This window comes from Equus caballus, chromosome X (assembly GCF_041296265.1).
Source record: "Equus caballus isolate H_3958 breed thoroughbred chromosome X, TB-T2T, whole genome shotgun sequence".
Lineage (NCBI taxonomy): Eukaryota > Metazoa > Chordata > Mammalia > Perissodactyla > Equidae > Equus > Equus caballus.
In genome coordinates this window covers 123,810,612-123,826,792 of record NC_091715.1, presented here as the reverse complement: position 1 = coordinate 123,826,792, position 16,181 = coordinate 123,810,612, and the positions used below count along the sequence as shown (strand labels likewise).

At 37.7% G+C, this 16,181-nt stretch overlaps 1 long non-coding RNA gene across 1 annotated transcript in view; it reads left to right on the top strand.

Annotated features, from left to right (window-relative positions):
- Window positions 1-16,181, top strand: part of LOC111771528 (uncharacterized) — a 181,822-nt gene that overhangs the window by 135,610 nt on the left and 30,031 nt on the right. The gene's annotated exons all lie outside the window — the stretch shown is intronic.

Here is a 16,181-nt window from a genome sequence, read left to right as displayed (position 1 = left end):
TATGAGCATTTTGTTTAAAGGGCCTTCTGCACACTTGTATGCATGCACCAATTCCAGAATTCCTCTTCTACTTTCCATTGGGGTAGAATAAATGTTATCTTGGCATTGCCTGTCTGCTAGAGTGGGTTTGATGTATCTGCTTGTAAAGTGAATGATACTTATTATACATTACCCTTCCAGTCTTTTACCTAGGCTGGAAAGGGGGCAAGAAATAGTTTTCCTGATTGTGCATTTTTAAAAATACTTAGATTTTACCTGGGTCTGATTATTGCAGATATATGTTATGTTTTTCCTTTTTGTACTGTAGGCTTAGGAGATAGGGTTGAGAGAGGCTAAGAGGAACAAATCTTCCAAAAATATAATAACCTGTTTTCCATTGAAGAGCTGTACATAATCAGGGACAATGAGACAAACTGCATTACTCAGAAAGAGGGCTTTCGATAAAACTCTGTAAAGCATTGGATGCTCTTTAAAATTGACTTATTGATGTCGAGGGAGTGAGCATAATGAACACAGCACAGACGTGATGAAGAAATGTGGCCTATGTAAAAGAACCTAATTGCTACTTGCTGAACCCATCAAATAAGATATGTTGTCCCAGTAGGCAGGCTTATGGGAAGAGATTGCAAAAAGCCATCCATTGCCACTTAGGAGCTGAAATGAGACTCTCAGCATCCAACACAAGACATACAGAGTCTCTATATGTTCCCCCAAATCTCCCATACCTTCATCATCATTGTCTATGTCTGGACACTGAGACTCGGTGTTCAGATAATTGCCACTCAAGATTCTTAATAAACAAAGGTTTGTGAAACTAGCTAGTCTTGGCAAAGTATCCTGGTTTGTGCCATACTTTTTCAACTCAAAGAATATTTATTGATCACCTATTGTGTTCAGAGTACTATGTTAGCCACCTCAGTGTGGCTCATGTCTAATGAGAGGAATAGGTCCAATGCAAGTATAACTATGGCTGATGTCAGAAAATATCAAGGGCCTTAAAAGCAATACACACTGTTATGAGGTTTCAGAGGATAACAAGATCAGAACTGAACTGATCAGGGGAATCAGGGAAGGCCTCACGAAGGAAGAATAGGCACAGTTTTAAAAAAGCAGGAAACAGGGTTTGGTGGAGTGGGTGGGGGGATAGTAGTGGATTTCTTAATAAAAGAGTAACAAATTAAGTAGGTCCAAAGTCTCTCTTCCAAAAGAATATGTTTTGAAATTTTGATTTTATAGATTATAAATTTTCTTCCTCCCTTGTTTTCTCAAGAACCCACTTTGTTTAATCTATATTTTTTAATGCTGTATTTCCAAAAATGTGGTATGTTCGGTGTCAGCCAAAGTGTGTAGGTGATATTTATATTTGGTATATAGGTCATTTTATGTTTTAATAGTCACATGTTTAGTTTGATACACAATTGAAAAAAATTGCAACTCATATATCCATGATTTCACGGACATAATGACTGAGGAAGTATAAAAGGTAAACCAGGGGCTTGATTTAAAGAAAATATTGACTAAATAAAAATAAGGTCTGGAGAGCTCCTTGAATTCCTTTTCCTAACCACAAGCATATGTTTGAATGGTTGAAGATATTGGAGAAACCTATGAAGTCTATGACAATGAAAATTAATGCAAAATTAAGCTCTGCCCATTAAAATGATCATATGGTTTTGTTTTAAAGAGGTGTAGGGTATGGGAAATATAGTGATGAGGACAAATACAACTTTCAGTCACACTGTCCCTAAAATCCCCTAGTGTCAGCCTCGTTATTTGGTAGGAACAATGCTACCCAATAATGAACTATTTTCTATTCAAGGCAGCAAGTCAAATATTCCTTTCTCATTAATAATTCAATGTGACAAATTTACTACCTTGAAGGTGCTGCAAGTCAATTAGACAAGGGAAATTGTGTCTTCTTTTCAGCCCATTTAATTGGCTTCCAAGTGTGACATTCATCAAAACCTTGACTTTTAATGTAAACTTTATTATATGAGCTGGGGTTCGGGTTTGACTCTGGGCACACTTGACTAAGCCTCAGAGGTTGGGGGCTCTAGAGCCTTCCGGGAAGCCTGGTCAATCATTGCTGACACTTTGCTGTAGAATATCAGGACCTGGTTCTGCAGTGTCACCGTTGCTGATGCTGGGCATGGAGAAACAGTCTTTAAGATCTTTTTGAGTTGTACACGATTTTTGGCATTTGCATATTTATCTTTGATGAAATCTCATGATTTTCAAAATGATGGCACTGGACTAGTTTAGAGTTTCCAAAAGTGTGGTATATGTGCCCCTAGTAGTATATTAAATTCTTTTAGGTAGTACACAGATGAACATAAATCCGTAAATATTGAAATAAAAATGTTCATCTGTGTACTACCTAAAAGATTTCATTTAGCTAGCACAAAGGCTCAGGATTTTATAGATATTATAGCATAGAATGAGACCAAACTAGATATTTAAATAGAAGTTAATTTAAAGAAAATATTGAGTAAATAATAGTACTGCTGATACATAATGTATGGAAAATTGTAGTACTGGCAATTCATGAACATGAAAAGAATTGTGAAGGCGGACATGGATGGCTGAATTTGGGGAACACTGCAATCTGTGAGCAAGATTGGCTTTACACATTAGGTAGAATTGATAGGTGCTGTAAAGGGCATCAGAAGTCCTCCTCAATGTAAAGCACTCTCCCTCATCAGCCTGCCTGGGGGATCCTCATCATCAGTATCATATCCTAAGTATCTCACCCTAAGGCTCTTGCCAAGGAAATATTTATTTAAACTGGGTAAAAATATTATGCCACATAAAAATATAGCAATACATCATTAAGAGTTTAATCTGATTATCAAATTCATTGTTTCTTGTTTACTGCAACAGAGAGCAGGATCCTCAATCACAGGGACATAGGATCAGCAAGGTCTGATTGTTGGGATGTGGAAGGAAAAGTCATGTGCATGGATTTCTACTTCTGTTCTACCTATATGTTTGGGTAGGGTGCCGCGAAAGGAGGTGCTTTGCCTTCAGGACCCCATGCTATTGCTTCAATTATTACACTCACTCATTAGGCTTTCCTTTAAGAAACTACACTATACTAATGCAACCTGAGGAAACATACAAATAGGGAGGGATTACTCCCATGATAAAATGATGATTTGGTTTACCAAAGGGTTCAATGCCGGGCTCTTTTAAGTAGAGAGCTTCCTTAGCACATTGTTTGTTGTTAGATCATAAGCACTTGAGAAAAAGACTAAAGGGGACAGAAAAACTTAGGAACAAAAGTGTTATGACCAAATGTCTGTGGAAGTTCCATCTAAAATGAAGAGAAAACATATTGGAGAATTAAGTGAAGAAGATAGAGTCTGGTTTTCAGGACGTCAGTTTACTTGCAACATATTCAGGAATTCGTTTTATTAAATGAAACTCATGCTACAGGTATTTGATTTTCTTACACCATATGTTTTTCCTTTGTTTTCCCAAAGCTTGCTAGAATACAAAATGACCTTTAGAAGCTTCCTTCCAGTCCTTTGCATCTCAAGAGATGTTTTGCTTTAGTCATTCCATTTGCACCTTGCAGAGTATGTTTGGCGATGGAGAGTCATATTAGTCTCTGTTGAAGTAGGTGCCAGTTCTATTTTGGATCTACTGATGGTCTTAATCTTTTCAAAATATTCTTATAAATGGATTCTTCAACAGAGGTCTTTCTCAAACCTCTGAAAGGAACGTGGCTACCTTGTCAATAGAAGATAGATAGTTTTAGGTAGTAAGAGTTCCATTAAGGTGGAACCCAAGGACCAACAGAAACCCAGAAGGCTTCTTGGCCTCTGTTGCTAGAATGCCTCACCTTACCGAAGAGCTTCTGACTTGGCAGCAAGATTCAAACTCTTTCCCCCTCAGTCTGACAGCTGTTGGGTATGTGAAGGTGGGGTGGGTGGTGGAGTGGAGTGTACAGTATACAGGTCGAGAATTGAGAGTGGGAGGTAGCCAGAGGACAGGAGCAGAAGGGAAATGTACATGATAAAGTAAAGAGGGATATTGGGATATATAGAAATATTTATTTGAAGCCATGAAGCCAGTGGAAACTATTTTCTCAATGATGTGTTCCCTTGAAATAGGTAAAGCTTATTATTTAGCTCTGCTTCTCCCAGCTCTTCCGAGTTGGACATATTGTTATATCCAACTGCTGCAGTACTGAGTCAATTCTGTCAGAGGCAAGGTATTTATTAATAGTGTCTCTCTGTACCTCCCGAATATCCCTAAACAGCTTTGCAAAGCTTGGAATTAGGTCAATCCTCATACCCAAGGATCTGGTTACACTGTATGATACTCCTGTCCACGTTTCCCTTCCTCAGGATCAGAATCATAATCTGAGTCCTGGAAAGGCCTAGGACCATTCTCCTTTGGATGCTGTGTTAATTAGTGTTTGCCAGAGAAACAGATATATGTATATAAAATCCCCTATTGGTTCATACATATATCTTATTGGTTTATATATGTCAATATATGATATGAACTAATAGGACCTGTTGTATCTTTACTATTATGAGGAATTGGCTCACACAATACTTGAGACTGAGAAGTTGCATGATCTGCCATCTGCAAGCTGGAGACCTAGGAAAGCCAGTGGTGTAGTTCCAGTGTGAATCTGAAGGCCTAAGAACCAGGGGAGCCAATGGTATAAATTCCAGTTCAAGAGCAGAAGACTGATGTCCCAGCTCAAGCAGGCAGGCGGGAAACAAAAAGGGGTGAATTCGTCCTTCCTCCACCTTTTTGTTCTATTCAAGTCCTCAACTGATTGAATGATATCCACCCACATTGGTTGAAGAGGGCAATCCACTTTACCAAGTCCACTTATTGAAATGCTAATCTCATCTGGAAACATCCTCACAGACATACTCTGAAATAATGTTTAATCTGGGCAGTCTGTGGCCTAGTCAAGTTGACACGTAAAATTAGCCATCACAGATGCTTTTCTGTCTATCTTAAAGGTATGCTCTCTGAACCCAGAATCTGAAGTTAGGCTTTGTGCAGGAGTTTCTCTTTTTGGCCTCAGTTTACTCTGCTTCCCTCCCATCCAAAGGACCTAGTGTTGATTCTGTTTCGTGTTGTCCACACGAACCATGACAAAGATAAGTACAGGCACGGAATCCAAAATTGTTCTAAGATTTAGAAAGATAAAGCTTATTTGGAATCAAATTTATTTTGAATTTGTTCATTTGATTTTGTTTCTCTATCATCTATCTATCTATCTATCTATCATATATCTATATGTTGAGATTTAGATTTGGTTCACAGTTTTCTGTATTCACCTGAAGTCCTGAAAATTTGTATTTCAATCTGTTCTTAAACAAAGCAGGAGATAGGGGTAAGTAAAAAGTGTATATTAATAGAAAGCACATTCAATCCAGAGTCAGAGACCTGATTAGTAGCATGGTTTCAATATACTATCTGCCCAACTATAAATAGAAGGGGACTTCCTTGACCTGATAAAGGCTGTCTATAAAAAACCCACAGCAAACATTTACCATTATATTCAATGGTGAAAGCCAGAATGCTTTAACCCTTAAGATCAAGAACAAGACAAGGTTTCCCAGTTTCATGACTTTTATTGAATATTGTACTAGTGGTTCTAGCCAGGGCAATTATACAAGAAAAAGAAATATACTGCATCTAGATTTATAAAGGAGGAGTTGAAATATCGCTATTCACAGATGATATGATCTTGTACATGGAAAATCCTAAGGAGTCCACAAAAAACCTATTATAACTAAACAACAAGTTCAGCAAAGTTGCATTTTTAAACACCAACAGTGAACAATCTAAAAATGAAATTAAGAAAACAGTCCATTTATAAGAGCATGAAAGAGAGAAGAATACTTAGGAATAAATTTAACAAAGGAAGTGAAAAATTTGTACACTGCAAACTACAAAACATTATTGGAAGGAATTAAAGAAGGCTGGGAAGACGGCAGTGTAGGAGGACTCTCAACTCATCTCCTCCCGCGAACACAAAGAATTTACAGTTACCTGTGGAGCAGTCACCTCTGAGAGAGAACTGGAAACTGGATGATGAAAAGAACCCCCACAACAAGGGACAACACTGACTGACGTGGAAGAGGCAGAAATACACCTCTGCTGGGGAAAAAACACATTCTAGCTGTAGCACTTCAGACCTAAAGACACTCACAAACTGAAAGTGAAGGGATGGAAAAAGATACTCCATGCAAATGGCAAAGAAAGAAATCTGGGGTAGCAATAATTCTATCAGACAAAACAGACGTTAAAACAAAAAATGTATCAAGAGACAAAGAAAGACACTACATAATGATAAAGCGAACAATTCAACAAGGGGCCATAACACTTGTAAGTATCTAAGCACCCAGCATAGGAGCACCTAGATATATAAAGCAACTATTAACAGACATAAAAGGAGACATAGAAGTACAACAATAATAGTAGGGGACCTTTTTAAAATGTGTGTTAATTTATTTAATGCATGCAGCAACCCTATGATGTAGATATTATTATCCCCATTTACAGATGAGAAAACAAACTTAGGATAAGTTTAGTGTAATGACTAAGAAAGTGGGCTCTACAGTCTAGATTCAGAAGGGCTGGCTGAAAAAAGTCTCGACTCTGCAAATTCCTAGCATGGTAAACTTGGAGGAGTTTCTTGACTTCTGTGTCTGTTTCTTTTTTTCTTTATTTTTTTTAATTGAGATTCATAATAGTTTACATCATTGTGAAATTTCAGCTGTACATTATTTCTTGTCTGTCACCACATAAGTGCTCCCCTTCACCCCCTGTGCCCACCCTCCACCCCCCTTCCCCTGATAACCACTGAACTATTTTCTTTGCCCGTGTGTTTGTTTATATTCTGTATATAAGTGAAATCATATGGTGTTTGTCTTTCTCAGTCTGGCTTATTTCGCTTAGCATAATTCCCTCCAGGTCCGTCCATGTTTCTGCAAATGGGATGATTTTGTCTTTTTTTGTGGCTGAGTAATATTCCATTGTGTGTGTGTATATATATATATATATATATATATACACACACACACAACTATATATATATATATATATATATATATATATACCACATCTTCCTTATCCAATTATCAGTCAATGAGCACTTGGATTGTTTCCATGTATTGGCTATTGTGATAATACTGCAAGGAACATAGGGGTACAAATGTTACTTTGGATTGTTGATTTCAAGTTGTTTGTGTAGATACCCAGTAGTGGGATAGCTGGGTCATAAGTTAGTTCTACTTTTAGTCTTTTGAGGAATCTCCATACTGTTTTCCATCGTGGCTGCACCAGTTTGCATTCCTACCCGCAGTGTGAGGGTTCCCTTCTCTCCACATCCTCTCTAACATTTGTTGTTTTTAGTCTTAGTGGTGATAGCCATTTTAATAGGTGTCAGGTGGTATCTTAGTGTAGTTTTGATTTGCATTTCCATTATGATTAGTGATGTTGAGCATCTTTTCATGTGCCTATTCGTCATCTGTATATCTTCTTTTGAAAATGTCTGTTCATATCCCCTGCCCATTTTTTGAAAAGACTGTTTTTTTGTTGTTGTTGAGTTGTGTGAGTTCTTTATATACTTTGGATATCAACCTCTTGTCTGATAAATGATTTGCAAATATTTTCTCCCAGTTGGTTGGTTGTCTTTCCGTTTTGTTGATGGTTTCCTTTGCTTTGCAGTAGCTTTTTAGTCTGATGTAGACCCATTTGCTAACTTTTTCTTTTGTTTTCCTTACCCTAGTAGACATGGTATTCAAAGAGATATGGCTAAGACCAATGTCAAAGAGTGTACTGCCTATATTTTCTTCCAGGATTTTTATGGTTTCAGTTCTTACATTCAAATCTTTAATCCATTTGGAATTAATTTTTGTGTATGGTGCAAGATAACGGTCTACTTTCATTCTTGTGCATGTGGCTGTCCAGTTTTCCCAACACCATTTATTGAAGAGACTTTCCTTTCTCCATTGTATGTTCTTGGCTCCTTTGTCAAAAATTAACTGTCCATACATATGTGGTTTTATTTCTGAACTTTCAATTCTGATCCATTGATCTGTTTGTCTGTTTTTGTGCCAGTACCATGCTGTTTTGATTACTACAGCTTTGTAGTATGCTTTGAAGTTAGAGATTGTGATACCTCCAGCTTTGTTCTTTTTTTTCTCAGGATTGCTTTGGCTATTCAGGGTCTTTTATTGTTCCATATAAATTTTTAGATTCTTTGTTCTATTTCTGAAGAATGTCATTAGGATTCTGACTGGGATTGCACTGAATCTGTAGATCTCTTTACGTAGTATGGACATTTTGACTATGTTTATTCTTCTGACCCATGAACATGGAATATCTTTCCATTTCTTTATGTCTTCCTCATTTTCTTTCAGTAATGACTTATAGTTTTCAGTGTACAGGTCTTTCACCTCTTTGGTTAAGGTTATTCCTAGGTATTTTATTCTTTTTGTTGCAATTGTAAATGGGATTGTATTCTTGATTTCTTTTTCTTCTAGTTCATTGCTGGTGTATAGTTATGTAACTAATTTTTTAAAATTGATTTTATACGCTGCAACTTTGCTGTAGCTGTTGATTATTTCTAGTAGTTTTCTGATGGATTCTTTAGGGTTTTCTATATATAGAATCATATCATCTACAAATAGTGAAAGTTTCAATTCTTACTTTCCAATTTGGATTCCTTTTATTTTTTTCTCTTGCCTAACTGCTCTGACCAATACCTCCAGTACTATGTTGAATAGGAGTGGCAAGAGTAGGCACCCTTGTCTTGTTCCTGTTCTCAGAGGGAAGGCTTTCAGTTTTTTGCCATTAAGTATGATGTTGGTTGTTGTAAGTATGATGGGTTTGTCATATATGGCCTTTATTATGTTGAAGTACTTTCCTTCAATACTCATTTTATTGAGAGTTTTTATCATAAATGGACGTTGGATCTTATCAAATGCCTTCTCTGCATCTATTAAGATGATCATGTGAATTTTATTCCTCATTTTGTTAATGTGGTGTATCACATTGATTGACTTGTGGAAGCTGAACCAGCCCTGTGTCCCTGTAATGAATCCCACTTGATCATGGTGTATGAGTCTCTGAATGTATTGCTATATTCGGTTTGCCAATATTTTATTGAGGATTTTTGCATCTAAGTTCATCAGTGATATTGGCCTGTAGTTTTCCTTCTTCATGTTGTCCTCTTCTGGCTTTTGTATCAGGGTAATGCTGGCCTCATAGAATGTGTAAGGAAGTGTTCCATCTTCTTCAATTTTTCGGAATAGTTTGAGAAGTATAGGTACTAAATCTTCTTTGAATGTTTGGTAGAATTCTCCATAGAAGCCATCTTGTCCTGCACTTTTGTTTTTTGGGAGGTTTTTGATTACTGTTTCAATCGCTGTACTTGTGATTGGTCTATTCAGATTCTCTGTTTCTTCTTGATTCAGTTTTGGGAGGTTGTATGAGTCTAGGAATTCATCTATTTCTTCTAAGTTATCAAATTTGTGGGCATATAGTTTTTCATAGTATTCTCTTATAATCCTTTATATTTCTGCAGTATGTGTTGTAATTTCTCTTGTTTCATTTCTAATTTTATTTATTTGAGGCTTCTCTCATTTTTTCTTGGTGAGTCTGGCTAAGGGTTTGTCAATTTTGTTTATCTTCTCAAAGAACCAGCTCTTAGTTTCATTGATCCGTTTTACTCTCTTTTTAGTCTCTATATAGTTTATTCCTGCTCTGATTTTTATTATTTCCCTCCTTCTGCTGACTTTGGGCTTCGTCCTTTCTTCTTTTTCTAGCTCTGTTGGGTGCATTTTAAGATTACTTATTTGAAATTTTTTTTGCTTGCTGAGGTGGGCATGTATTGCTATGAATTTCCCTCTTATGCCTACTTCTGCTGCATCCCATAAGAGTTGCTAGGTTGTATTTTCATTTTTCTTTGTTTCCAGGTATTTTTTAATTTCCTCTTTGATTTCTTCAATGATCTAATGGTTGTTCAATAGCATGTTGTACGGTCTCCACATATTTCTGACTTTCCCAGTTTTGTTATTTTGGTTGATTTCTAGTTTCATAGCATTGTGGTCAGAAAAGATGGTTGAGATGATTTCAGTCTTCTTGAATTTATTGAGGCTTGCCTTGTTACCCAACATTTGGTCTATCTTTGAGAATGTTCCATGGGCACTTGAGAAGAATGTATATTTTGCTGTTTTTGGATGGAATGTTCTATATATGTCCATTACGTCCATCTGGTCAAGTGTTTCATTTAAATCTACTATTTCCTTGTTGACTTTTTGTCTGGATGATCTATCCATTGAGGTGGGGTGTTGAGGTCCCCTGCTATTATCATGTTACTGTTTAATTTCTCCCTTTAGGTCTGTTAACAATTGCTTTATGTACTTTGGTGCCCCTGTGTTAGGTGCATATATATTAATAAGTGTTATGTCCTCTTTGTGGAATGTCCCTTTTATCATTAAATATTGCACCTCTTTGTCTCTCATTGTCTTTTTTAACTTGAAGCCTGGTTTGTCTGATAAAAGTATGTCTGATAAAAGTATGGCAACACCTGCTTTCTTTTGTTGGGCATTAGCTTTCAGTATTGTCTTCCATCCCTTCACTCTAAGCCTATGTTGGTCTTTGTAGCTGAGGTGCATTTCCTGGAGGCAGTATATTGATTGGAGAGTTCAGTCCATTTACATTTAGAGAGATTATTGTTATATGAGGGCTTAATGCTGCCATTTTATCTCTTGTTTTCTGGTTGTTCTATGTTTCCACTGTTTCTTTTCCTTTGTATTTCTGACTGCCATTTCATTTTGTTGGTTTTCTGAGGGGGACTTCTCAGTTCTCTCTCTTTTTGTGAATTGTGGCTCTGCTCTGATTTCCTGTTTAGTGCGTACCATGAGGATTGTGTGAAAAATATTGGAGATGAGATAGTCCATTTTCTTATAGCCTCTTATCTCCATTAACCTAAGCAGGTTCCTTCCCTTTCCTCTCCCCTTCTGAGTAATTGCTGTTACATATTGTTCTGTTTTTAATTCTGTGAGTTTGTGGTTAAATTGAAGTGTTTATTATTACTTTTGATGTTTTCTATCCCTTTATTTTAAGTTGTAATTGAGCCTTTGTCTCCTCGCTCTAGTAGAGAGCTGCAGGTTTCTGATCATGTCTGTCTATTTATCTCCTTGCTCAGAGCTTTGTAGACCTTTGCGTTTTTGTTGCTGGTGTGAGGGCATCTTTCATTATTTCTTGTAGGGGAGGTCTAGTGGCGATGAACTCCCTCAGCTTTTGTTTATCTGGGAAAACTTTTATTTCTCCATCTTTTCTGAAGGAAAGTTTTGCTGGATAGAGTATTCTTGGCCAAAAGTTTTCATCTTTCAGTATTTTGAATATATCATTCCATTCTCTCCCAGACTTTAGAGTTTCTGCTGAGAAATCTGCTGGAAGCCTGATAAGGTTTCCTTTGTAGGTTATTTTCTTCTGCCTTGCTACTCCTAATATTCTTTCTTTATCCCAAACTTTTGCCATGTTTTCTATTATATGCCTTGGAGAGGGACTTTTTGCATTGACAAAGTTGGGCATTCGATTAACTTAACTTCTCTGTAAATCTGAAACCATCCCCATGTTTGGGAAGTTCTCAGCAACTATTTCTTTGAAGAAGCTCTCTGCTCTTTTCTCCCTCCCTTCTCCCCCTGGGATACCTATAATCCTTATGTTGCTTTTCCTAAATGAGTTGGATATTTCTTGAAGAATTCCTTTGTCTTTTTTAATTTTAGTTCTGTCTCCACCTCCACCAGAATATCTACATTTTTGTCTTCAAGAAGACTAATTCTTTCCTCCATAAGATCAAGTCTATTTCTTAATGATTCTGGATTATTATTCATTTCATTAATTGTGCTTTTCATATCCAGAATTTCTGTTTAATGTTTTTCATAGTTTCAATCTCTTTGGTAAAGAGATTCATTTTAATCCTGAGCTCCTTGAATTGTCTTTCCGTGTTTTCTTGTAAGTTGTTGAGTTTCCTTATGATGGCTATCTTGAATTCTCTGTCATTTAGGTTGTATATTTCTGTGTTTTTAGTGTTGGTTTGTGGAGGATTGTCATTTTCCTTCTGGTATGAATTGTTGCTGCAGTTTCTCATGGTGTTTGATGAACTAATCTTTTGTCAGGGCATTTGTGGTATTCTTAGGACACAGATTCCACCTGTTACCTCTAGGGAGGAGCACAAGCAATGTTTCTGGCCCCATCTCCTCTACTAGAAGCTGTGGGGGTATTATGGATGCTTGCCCCAGCCTGTGATGTGTTCAGGCACTTGGGTGGACTGCCCTTGTCAGTTGGGGCTTCTTCACTAGGCTAGGGTCACTCTTTGGGGCCTCAGGGGTGCTCTGAGCTCTCCCTGCCTGCCAGAAAGTGATCACCAGAGGGCTCAAAGTCTCTGCACTTATTCCTGCGGCTGCCTGGGACATGTTCCCTCTTTGGGAGTGCAGCTGCACTGTGAGCACTTGCACATGCCTGGGAAGTGTTTGCTCCAGTGCAGAAATCTGCTGAAGTCCATGTGTACGAGTCCGTGGGGCCTCTGTGCATGGTAGACAGGGCTTCCTTGCTGAGACCTAAGCTATGGCTGTTCCTTGATGGCCCTGGGGCATGGAAAGCTCCCCCCCCCCCCGCCAGGAATGTAAGCCCGCATGGGTTCAAGACTGCCGTGACTATTCTGGCAGCTGCCCAGACCCATTCCCTCTTTGAGAGTGCAGCTGCACTGTGAGCATTCGCATATGCCTGGGAAGTGTTTGCCCCAGTGCAGAAATCTGCTGAGGTCTCTGTTTACAATCTGAAGTCCGTGGGGCCACTGAGCTTGGTAGGCAGGGTTTCCTTACTGGGACCCAGGCTATGGCTGCTCCTTTATGGCACAGTGGCATGGTGGGCTCCCTCTCTCTGCTGGGAGAGCTACCATGAGCGTGGGCTAAGGGTTACTGCTTCCTCCTCTTATGGTCGACCTGCTGCATGCTTCCACTTTCTGGGTGCTTGCACCAGGTTGCAAAGTGTTTGTATGTGTGCACAGGGCTACCAGGAGAGAGCAGGGTGTGCTCACCTATCTCCTTCACTTTCCCGGGGACCAGTCCATCCACCCTCAGATGCATAGCTGTGTGTGTCTCTCAGGCATCCTGTTGTGCTGCAGGGGCTTCCTCCATTGGTCAGTGAGTGTCCATTTAGTTGTAGTTCAAAAGGGGGAAAGACAAAGGGAACTGCTCACTCTGCCATGTTGCTAACGTCCCTCAATAGTAGGGGACTTTACCACTCCACTTATACCAATGGATAGATCATCCAAATAGATCAACAAGGAAACACTGGCCTTAAATGACACAGACTAGATGGACTTAGTAGATATATACAGAACACTCTGCCCAAAAGCCACAGAATACACATTCTTTTTGAATGCACATGGAACATTCTCTAGGATAGATCACATATTAGGCCAGAAAACAAGTCTCAATACATCTAAGAAGATTGAAATTATACCAAGCATCTTTTCCAACCACAATGGTATGAACTAGAAATCAACTACAAGAATAAAACTGGAAAAGGCAACAATATGTGGAGATTACACAAAATGCGATTGAACAACTATTAAGACAATAAAGAAATCAAAGGAGAATCAAAACAATACCTAGAGACAAATGAAAATGAGAATACGACATGACAAAATTTATGGGATACAGAAAAAGTGGTACTAAGAAGGAAGTTTATAGTAACACAGGCCCACAGGCTTACCCCAACAAACAAGAAAAATCTTAAATAAACAGTCTAACAGTGCACCTAAAGGAACTAGAAAAGGAAGAACAAACAAAGCCCCAAATCATGAGAAGGAAGGAAATCATAAAAATCAGAGTTGAAATAAATGAAATAGAGACTAAAAATCAATAGAAAAATCAACAAAACTAAGAGCTGTTTTCTTCTTTTTCTTATTTTTTTTTTTTGAGGAAGATTAGCCCTGAGCTGACATCCATGACCAATCCTTCTCTTTTTGCTGAGGAAGATTGGCCCTGAGCTAACATCTGTGCCCATCTTCCTCTACTTTATATGTGGGATGCCTGCCATAGCATGGGATAAGTGGTGTGTAGGTTTGCACCCTGGATCCGAACCTACAAACACTATGCCACCAAAGCGGACCGTGCAAATGTAACCACCATACCACCTGGACGGCCCCTAAGAGATGGTTCTTTGAAAAGATAAACAAAATTGACAAACCTTTAGCTAGATTCACCAAGAAAAAAAGAGAGAAGGTTCAAATAAATAAAATCAGAAACAAAAGAGGAGAAATTATAATGGACACCTCAGAAAAACAAAGGATTATAAGAGAATACTATGAAAAGCTGTACGCTAACAAACTGGATAATCTAGAAGAAATGGACAAATTCTTGGAATCATACAACCTGCCAAAACTGAATCAAGAAGAGAAGAGACTTTGAATAGATCAGTCACCAATAAGAACCTCAAAACAGGAATCCTAAACCTCCCAAAAAACAAAGTCCAGGACCAGATGGCTTCCCCAGTGAATTCTACCAAGCATTCAAAGAAGATTTAATACCTAATCTTCTTAAACTCTTCCAAAAAATTGAAGAGAATGGGGAGCTTCCTAACTCATTCTACAAGGCCAACATTACCCTGATACCAAAACCAGACAAGGACAACGCAAAAAAAGAAAATTACAAGCTAATATCACTGATGAACATTGATACAAAAATCCTCAACAAAATACTAGCAAATTGAATACAACAGTACATTAAAAAGATCATACACCATGATCAAGTGGGATTCATTTCAGGGATGCAAGGATGGCTCAACATCTGCAAATCAATCAACATGATACACCACATTAACAAAATGAAGAATAAAATCACGTGATCATCTCAATAAATGCAGAGAAAGCAGTTGTCAAGAATCAGCATCCATTTATGACAAAAACTTTCAATAAAATGGGTATAGAAGGAAAGTACCTCAACATAATAAAGGATATATATGACAAACCCACAGCTAATGTCATACTCAATGGTGAAAAACTGAAAGCTATCCTTTTAAGAACAAGAACCAGATAAGGATGCCCACTTTCACTACTCTTATTTAACATGGTATTGGAAGTCCTATCCAGAGCAATCAGGCAAGAAAAAAGAAATAAAAGGGATCCAAGCTGGAAAGGAAGAAGTAAAACTGTCACTATTTGCAGATGACATGATACTATATATAGAAAACCCTAAAGAAATAAAAAAATTATTAGAAATAATAAATCAATAAAGTTGCTGGATACATAATCAACATATAAAAATTAGTTGCATTTCTGTACACTAAGAATGAAATAGCAGAAAGAAAAATTAAGACTACAGTCTATTTCCAATTGCAACAAAAAGAATGAAATACCTAGGAATAAATTTAACCAAAGAGGTGAAAGACCTGTTCACTGAAAACTCTAAAACATCATTGAAAGAATTGAAAGAAGACACAAATAAATGGAAAGATATTCCATGCTCTTGGATTGGAATAATTAACAAAGTTAAAATGTCCATACTTCCTGAAGCAATCTATAGATTCATTGCAATCCCAATCAGAATCCCAATGACATTCTTCACGGAGATAGAACAAAGAATAGTAAAATTTATATGGAACAACAAAAGACCCTAAATAGCCAGAGGAATCCTGAGAAAAAAGAGCACAGCTGGACGTATCACATTCCCTGACTTCAAAGTATGACTTACAAAGCTATAGTAACCAAAACAGCATGGTGCTGACACAAAAACAGACACACAGATCAGTGGAACAGAATTAAGAGCCAAGAAATAAACCCACACATCTATGGACAGCTAATTTTTTGACAATGGAGCCAAGAATGTATATTGGAGACGTGAAATTCTCTTCAAATAATGGTGTTGGGAAAACTGGACAGCCACCTGCAAAAGAACAAAAGTGGACTATTATCTTACACCATACACAAAAATTAACTCAAAATGGTTTAAAGACCTGAATATAAGACCTGAAACCATAAAACCTCTAGGAGAAAATATAGGCAGTATGCTCTTCGACATCAGTCTTTAGCAGCATCTTTTCAATAACCATGTCTCACCAGGCAAGGGAAACAAAAGAAAAAATAAATGGGACTACATCAAACTAAAAAGCTTCTGCACATCAAA